This window comes from Triticum dicoccoides, chromosome 5A (genome assembly GCF_002162155.2).
Source record: "Triticum dicoccoides isolate Atlit2015 ecotype Zavitan chromosome 5A, WEW_v2.0, whole genome shotgun sequence".
Classification (NCBI taxonomy): Eukaryota; Viridiplantae; Streptophyta; class Magnoliopsida; order Poales; family Poaceae; genus Triticum; species Triticum dicoccoides.
The window spans coordinates 572,251,739-572,259,217 of record NC_041388.1 but is presented as its reverse complement, the minus strand read 5'-3'; the positions used below and the strand labels follow the sequence as shown (position 1 = coordinate 572,259,217).

Sequence of the window (7,479 nt, the reverse complement as noted above, 5' to 3'; positions counted from 1 at the left end):
TGCACCAGCAAGACGCTTGTTGGGCGATGATAATTTCAGTTTTTACCACTTGGTCTTGCAGGCCATATATTAAAAATGATCTGTATGTTTCATGTACTCAAGTACTCAAATGCTTGCCGAGCACTGATAAATTTAGTCCTTAATTTGTTCTACTTCCAATTTGACATGTACGTGTGGTTCTACATGCCTCTTGTGATGTGTTCTCATGTACTCAAGTACTGAAATGCTTACTGAACAGCGATAATTTCAATCCTTAAACTGCTATATTTTCCAGTTTGACATGTATGTGTGGTCGTACTTGATCTGGGATGGCTTATTATCTCATGTGCTAAAATATTTGTGATATATATTGTCGTTTCTTAGTGACCAAGATGTTCGACTCTCTTCAAAAATTAGTGGTGTCACATAAATGTGTCTGGATTTCATCCAGTAAATATTTTCTCAGATCTTATATGAGACGAGTTTGTTTGAGACTAAGAAGATATGGGCATTAGTACTGTTCATATCTGAAAAATGGTTGTATTTCATGAAGACTTGAGGTGCATAATGCAAATGTCCTATTTCATGTCGAACTATCAGTAGGGGGGTTTCTGCAAAATCTGCATTAAGTGGGCTGAGATGCCTCCACCCAAATCTGTACCATTGATCTGCAATCTAGTGGTCCAGGATCTTTGTTTCTATTTTTGTACAGCAAGCTCAGATTCTATCCAAGTCGTTCCCAGAATAAGAACTAAAAGGATGAAGTGTGTGTGTCTCATCCATCCAGTGGGCATAAAACGAAGGAGAAATTAATACCTAGGAATTAAAATATCTAAAGAGGCGACCATGCACGGCATAGATTCCTGCAAGACAAATATAGCAATGACACACGCGTTTGGACAATAACACAATGGAATAATACTTGGTAAGAGGGCACGACACAACAGTGGATTTGGGAGAGGTGAGAGGGGCTAAAACACACTTAGCAAGATTTCTTCATGACTCGGTGTGAATTCCGAAAATTGCACCAACTTCCAAATAATGCCTTGGTATGTAGGATTTGAAAATTAGGCCTTTTAAATAATATAGCAGTCATACAAAAATCATACAAAAAATATCATATGTGATGGTTTTTAATGTACGACTTATATGCATTTATGGTAGCGTGCGTCTCGCTGCCACCGTTGGGTGGCACCATTCGGATATTGTTATGCCACGTTGCTGCGATGGACACGTTAATTATCTCCCCCGTTGCAATGCGCGGGCATATATGCTAGTTACATCTATATCCATAGATCACCTAGAACTACAAGAAAAATATGTTATGTAAATAATATAACTACCCCGCAAAATAAAAACTAGACAGGACCGACCGAGCTTTTCATTAAAAAACACACGTTCCAATGATTCCCACCTGAGCTGGAGTAGTAGGTCACGCGGTAAAAGAAAGATTGCATTTGATTTATTTTCTAAATTAAGCAAGAAAACGTATGTACAGAGATAATGTCGTGATTGTTCTCTCAATGAGCGAACATGGGCTCACATGCGCATGCAGTACGAGGGGTAACTATTTTACCATTAGGAACCCACAACTGTTTAACTCATTTTGTTTGCTCATACGCCCTTCTTCCAACCCTGGCTCACTAGTCTAGAGGAGGACACTACCAGCAGTGGATATACAAGAACCAAAGCTGCTAACTAGCCACATGAAATATTTGATTTGAGCACAAATTCACTAAGATTAGAAGTGGATATACACCAAAACAAAGCTGTCCACTGTGCACATGAAATCTTCTGCTTGAGCACAATTTCACTACAACTACCGAGGACAACTTGCAGATAGTATGAACTCTTCTTCCATACTATACCGTCTTGTTGACCCCTCGTTACCTTCTCTAACTGATTTATTAGATTGAACCCCTACTTCGATACCATTATTGTAAACTTCCTTAGCCACCGCATTATGTAAAACACGCCCCTCAGATGTACGAACGCCTTCTAGTGTCAACTCCACTTGCCTCATGGTTGGACGATCCTCTTCACTTAATTTTACACATGCTACGGCAATAGCAGCCACTTCTTCGACTTCTTTGCCTCCTTCCTCGATAACTTGTGGGTCTAATATATGGAGCAAATTCCCTTCCACAAACAAAGTAACAAAATGCACAACAAGACTCTCATCATTTGAGGACAAATATGAAAACGGTTTCTGCCTGGTTAGCAGTTCCACAAGGACAACTCCAAAACTGTAAACATCACTTTTCTCCGTGAGGCATCCAGTGTAAAAGTACATAGGGTCCCAGTATCCTCTTGTACCTTGAGCCCTTGTTTCCAAGCCAGATTTCTCCATGGGAATGTACCTTGATGCTCCAAAGTCTGCTACCTTTGCTGTTAGAGTATCATCCAAAAGTATGTTAGCAGACTTTACATCTCTATGGATGATAGGTATTGCAGTGGCTAAATGAAGATATGCCAGAGATTTTGATGTTTCAATGGCTATACGCAGTCTGTGGCCCCATGATAACGATCTTGGTCCTTCGACATGAAGATGCTCATAAAGTGTTCCATTGGATATGAAATCATAGACTAACATTGGGACTTCAGTTTCAAGGCAGCAACCAAAGAGTTTTACCACATTCATGTGGTTGATTTGTGATAAGATGGTAACCTCATTTATAAACTCATCAATCTCCTTCGGAACCACCCTTTTTGGTTTCTTGATGGCTACAATATGTTGGTTTGATAAAACCCCTTTGTAAACAGTACCATGCCCTCCACCGCCAATCACAAGATCTTTATCAAAATTGTGTGTTGCCTTCTTTAGCTCTTCCAAGGTAATGATCATCCTTTCCGCAATACCAGATCTTTGAGATACCAATTGTTCCAGTAATTGTCCATGATTTTGCTCAAAGAACTTCCGTTTTAACATATATGCTCTCCGATGTTTCAGTTTCTTTGAAACAATGTATGAAGTCATAATCGAAAAAACTAGACCCGCTCCACACACAACTCCTACAATGGCAGCGATCATACCTGGAAAAAATACACCAATTTCTTTAAACATCCAAATTTAGGTGAAAACAACTAAATTATTGTCATTTTATAGCACCTCCCCTCTATCTACACCTGGTAAGAAACAAAATACATTATCTTGTACTACGACAAAATTTGTAACTTCCTATAGCGAAAACAGTAACTTCCAGGGAATGAGAGTGAGCACTAAATATACTTATCATCATCTGAAAAGGAAAACAATGTCCTGCATACATGGTTGCTCACCTTTAGATGAGATGATGTCACATGAAGAAAAAATGAAAGAGAGAGATAGAGAGTCAAATATCTGGAAATTACAAATAATACCAGAAATATAAATTCACACGTGCATGCCTCTATTGTATGTGTATGCTGCATGCTAACCTTTGCATCCATGGGTTTTGTAGGGGTTGTCGTGGTAGCCTTCCCGACACTGGCAATAATAGCCTTTGTTCATCCCAGCTGGTATGCATCTACTATGCTTGCTCTTGCAGATGTCAATAGCAACCTCCCTGGGGCAATTTAGGTCCGATGATGACTTCACATGATCAACATCTTGTAAGATTAATGATTCTGATGGCAACATCTTCCATTATATAACAATAGGAACTAACGGCGCAAATTTCAACTTGTTTTGAAGCGCCTGCATTTGTTGGTCGGAGACAAGGCGGTTGTCGAACCACCCCTCCTTCGCTATTAGGGCATACGAGGGTCGTGACATGTTCGCCTTGAAGTTGTTGGGGTCAGTATACTCGAGGGTGAGCAAACCAGGCAAGCCTCCCTCCACGGGCTCGGAAATGCGTGCCTGGCAGCAACCCATGCCGTAGCAGTTCTTGTTGCTTGCAAACGGCACCCTCCCAGCGCCAGCATCTCCCTCGGAGCAGAAGCTAGTGCAACCGCTGATGATGGATGCATCACTGTCATGCCCAAGTAGCGTTGCCTGAACGTTGCACCCTGAGAGGATGAGCTCATTGCGGGTGGACAACGAGTAGAGCACATCCCCACGGCTTGTGAAATAATTGTTAAAATCAAAACCGAAGTTATTGTTGGAGGCGGCTTCAATGACAACGACAGAGCTAGTAACATGTAATGTGGTGTTTGGGAGGAAGATCTCTTGAATCTGGAGGACGCCGTAGCTATCCAATAATAGTCGCGGAGGCTTGCCGCTTGGATAGTCGCATGTAAGGTTGAAACCTGGCCGGTAGCAATGGGACGGACCGATGCCGAATGGGTACGGTATATCCACATCTCCACATGTCCTTTCACATGTACCGCCTTCCGTTTCTGCTTCGAAAAAAAGTAGAACCTAAGCTAGTCGAATGTGCAATATTCTAGGTCACATACTATATACTACTGTAGTGTATTAGTAATAAACGATATTGGTGTTCATAATGCTTTGATGAAATATTACTCTATAATATGTTGTTTATATATGAAATAACTTAACTGTCAGGGAGTACTTTCGACAACAATTCTAATGGTGCCAACATCATGTCAAACAAACCATATATCAATCTAAAAAATCTTGATCAAATTCTGATCTCAACAAAACCTAATATGCCTCTTACATACAAAGAACACATATAGGAAGTAATGATACATTGTATTTTTACTTGCTAATAGTAATTCATTAACCTTCATTAAAAACAAACAATTAATTAATTAGCATAGCTTACCTGTGACGGAGACAAAAGGGATGCAACCACCGGGTAAGGCCTTGTCACCATGGGTTCCTGGTGGGCAACCACAGTCAAACCCTCCATCTCTATTGGTACAAACACCACCATCATGGCACGGATGAAGCCCACACTCGTCGATATCTACACCAAAGAAACATCCGTGGTTAATGAAATAATTCCTCTCTACACAAACATAGGACGCTTTTACAGTTTAAACAAAGAGAGTACATCGTTCAAGTAGTACTTGTTTATGATGTATCTAATGACATCGATTTGGATGTAAATGCAATAACTTTTGTCTAGTTTTAAACTAGGACAACCTTTACAAAGTTTGATTTGCTTTTTGTGTGGGGGCAAGTTTAATTTATAACGAAATCTACAAGCACTATATTTTGAAATGAAGCGATTACTATGCATCCAAATTTAATTACCACTCATAAGAAAACAACAAACCTTGGCACCCGTCGGGTATATAGGGGTTGCCTTCGTAGTTACTCTCGCAGCGGCATGTATATCCTCCTCGTGTACCCTCATCGCACACGACGTGGCCATGGCCATGGGAAGAAGAAATGTTGGTGTCGACCTCCCAGCTCAGCCACACGGGAACTCCGTCCACGGGGATACCCGTTGTTCCCCTAGCCGACGGCTTCCGAAGCAGCAGCGGCTCGGAAACCTGTTTCTTCTCGAACAAACCATGGTCGGCGACGAACACGCGCGTGGGCATCCGCTCCTCGTCGGCGCTGCGGTTCCGGCCGAACCACTCGAGCTGCACCCGCACGTTCCCGACCACTGCCGCCGCGGAGACGATGGGCGCCTGGCAGCAGCCGACGCCGGCGCACACCGTGCTGGTCTCGAGCCTGGACGGCACGTACCACGTGGGCTGATGGGGTTGATCGTCGCCGCACAGGGTGGAGCAGGCGCTGAGTGTGGCGTTGCCGTGTTTCAGCGTCACTCGCACGTCGCATCCCAGCAGGATGAGTTCGTTCCCTTCGCCTCCCCAGTCGTCTGATAGCATGATGCTGTAGGTCCCGTGGTCAGGCCCTCCGGAGAATATTGAGCCGTTGCCGTCACCGTCGATCTTTACGTCGCCCGGGGTGCGTTCGACGAGCACCGACGACTCGCGAAGGCTGAAATGGTCCACCTGGAGGATGTCTCCGCCGGCGCCGCGGAGCAGCAGCCGCGGCGGGGTCGTAGTATTCTCGCAGGTGAGGTTGAACCCCGGCCAGTAGCACCTGGCCGGCCCCATGCCGAACGGATACGGCACACTGATGTTGCCGCAGATGGTGTGGCAGCCCGGCATCTCCATCGGTGCCGGAGCGGGAGGTGAAGCAGCTCCACCGGTGGCGAGCGCCGCGGCCGTGACCGCTATGCTGACGATCTCCAAGAGTGAGATGGTCATGTGCGCCATTGATGATCGAGCCTTTGTCGTTATAGCTGTTAGAATATAGAGTTGTAATCTCAACCTCCTTCCTTCTCTTGTATTCTACCCAAACTCTTTCTGTCATAACCTTGTACGTCAAGCCAGGCTTCAGCCACGCATCAATATAAACTACCACGCGGCTCCCTCGATGGAGTAGGAACGCTTCATATCTTTCATGGTAATCAGAGCCACCTCTTCTCATACATCTAGCCACAATCCAAAACCCTAGAAACCACACATCATCGTCTCCATGGCTTCCTCCGCCGGCGTCTCCCTCAACCTTGGATCGCCGCCGTCTGAGAAGCTCGCAAGAGGTAATTTCATCCTCTGGAAGACGCAGGTCCTCCCAGCCCTGCGAGGCGCGCAGGTGACGGGGCTCCTGGACAACACCGATGCCGCTCCACCCAAGATGGTGGAGATCACAAAGGCAGACAAGACCACGGCCCTAGAGCCGAATCCCCTATACGGACCCTGGATCGCCAAAGATCAGCAGGTTCTATCATACCTTCTCAATTCCATGTCTCCAGAAATTCTTGCACAAGTTGTTGGGAAAGATTCCACCTTTGAGCTCTGGACGACGGTGACAAATCTCTTCGCCTCACAATCTCAGTCTCGGATTACTAATCTGAGAATCTGATGATCGAGCCTTTGTCGTTATAGCTACAGTTCACCACCATCGTCTAGCTACAACCATCGCTTATATGGCTTGCTCAATCATAACTCACCTACTGCATACCGCGGAATCATTTCAACGACATCGACGCGGACTTTAGTGAACACATGAGTCAACTAGTACACACCACATACCTAACACGCTAGCTACAGTTCACCTACCACCGTCGTCTAGCTCAACCATCATAACTCACCTAGTGCATATGATTGACGCGGGCGTTAGTGAACACATGCGTCAATTAGTACACACCACATACACCTAACACGCTGCTTTCCCAAAAGCATGGAATATCTATTTTTACTCTCATGCATCACATGAGCAACGCATGCATGCAGGTTTATCTTTCGTCTCATGCATCACATAAGCAACGCATGCATGCAGGAAACCTGCATCATGTTTCCTGGTTTCTTCGTTCACAAGCTAACATCCATGCTCGGTCATTAATTATTCTCAAAATCTTTTGAACAAGGATTTCTCTAGAAATCGAACGTCTGATTTTTGACCATGACAAATCTAATGTTTTTCATGACAATTATAGTTGTGGACAGGATGGCAAATTTCTTTTTTTTTTTGCCAGGATATGTCATGCTTGCTAAAGAAAGTTTGATTTGCCATTATTTTTAACATTACAATTGATTAAACATAAGAGCACTGCTACATCCATGGGCATTATGGGGCTTGATCAGTTGGCATGT

General features: G+C 44.2%; 1 pseudogene; it reads right to left on the bottom strand.

The window, feature by feature from the left end:
* Positions 1–1,607: 1,607 nt before the first annotated feature.
* Positions 1,608–6,235, bottom strand: LOC119297939 (annotated as a pseudogene).
* Between the last annotated feature and the right edge of the window lie 1,244 nt (positions 6,236–7,479).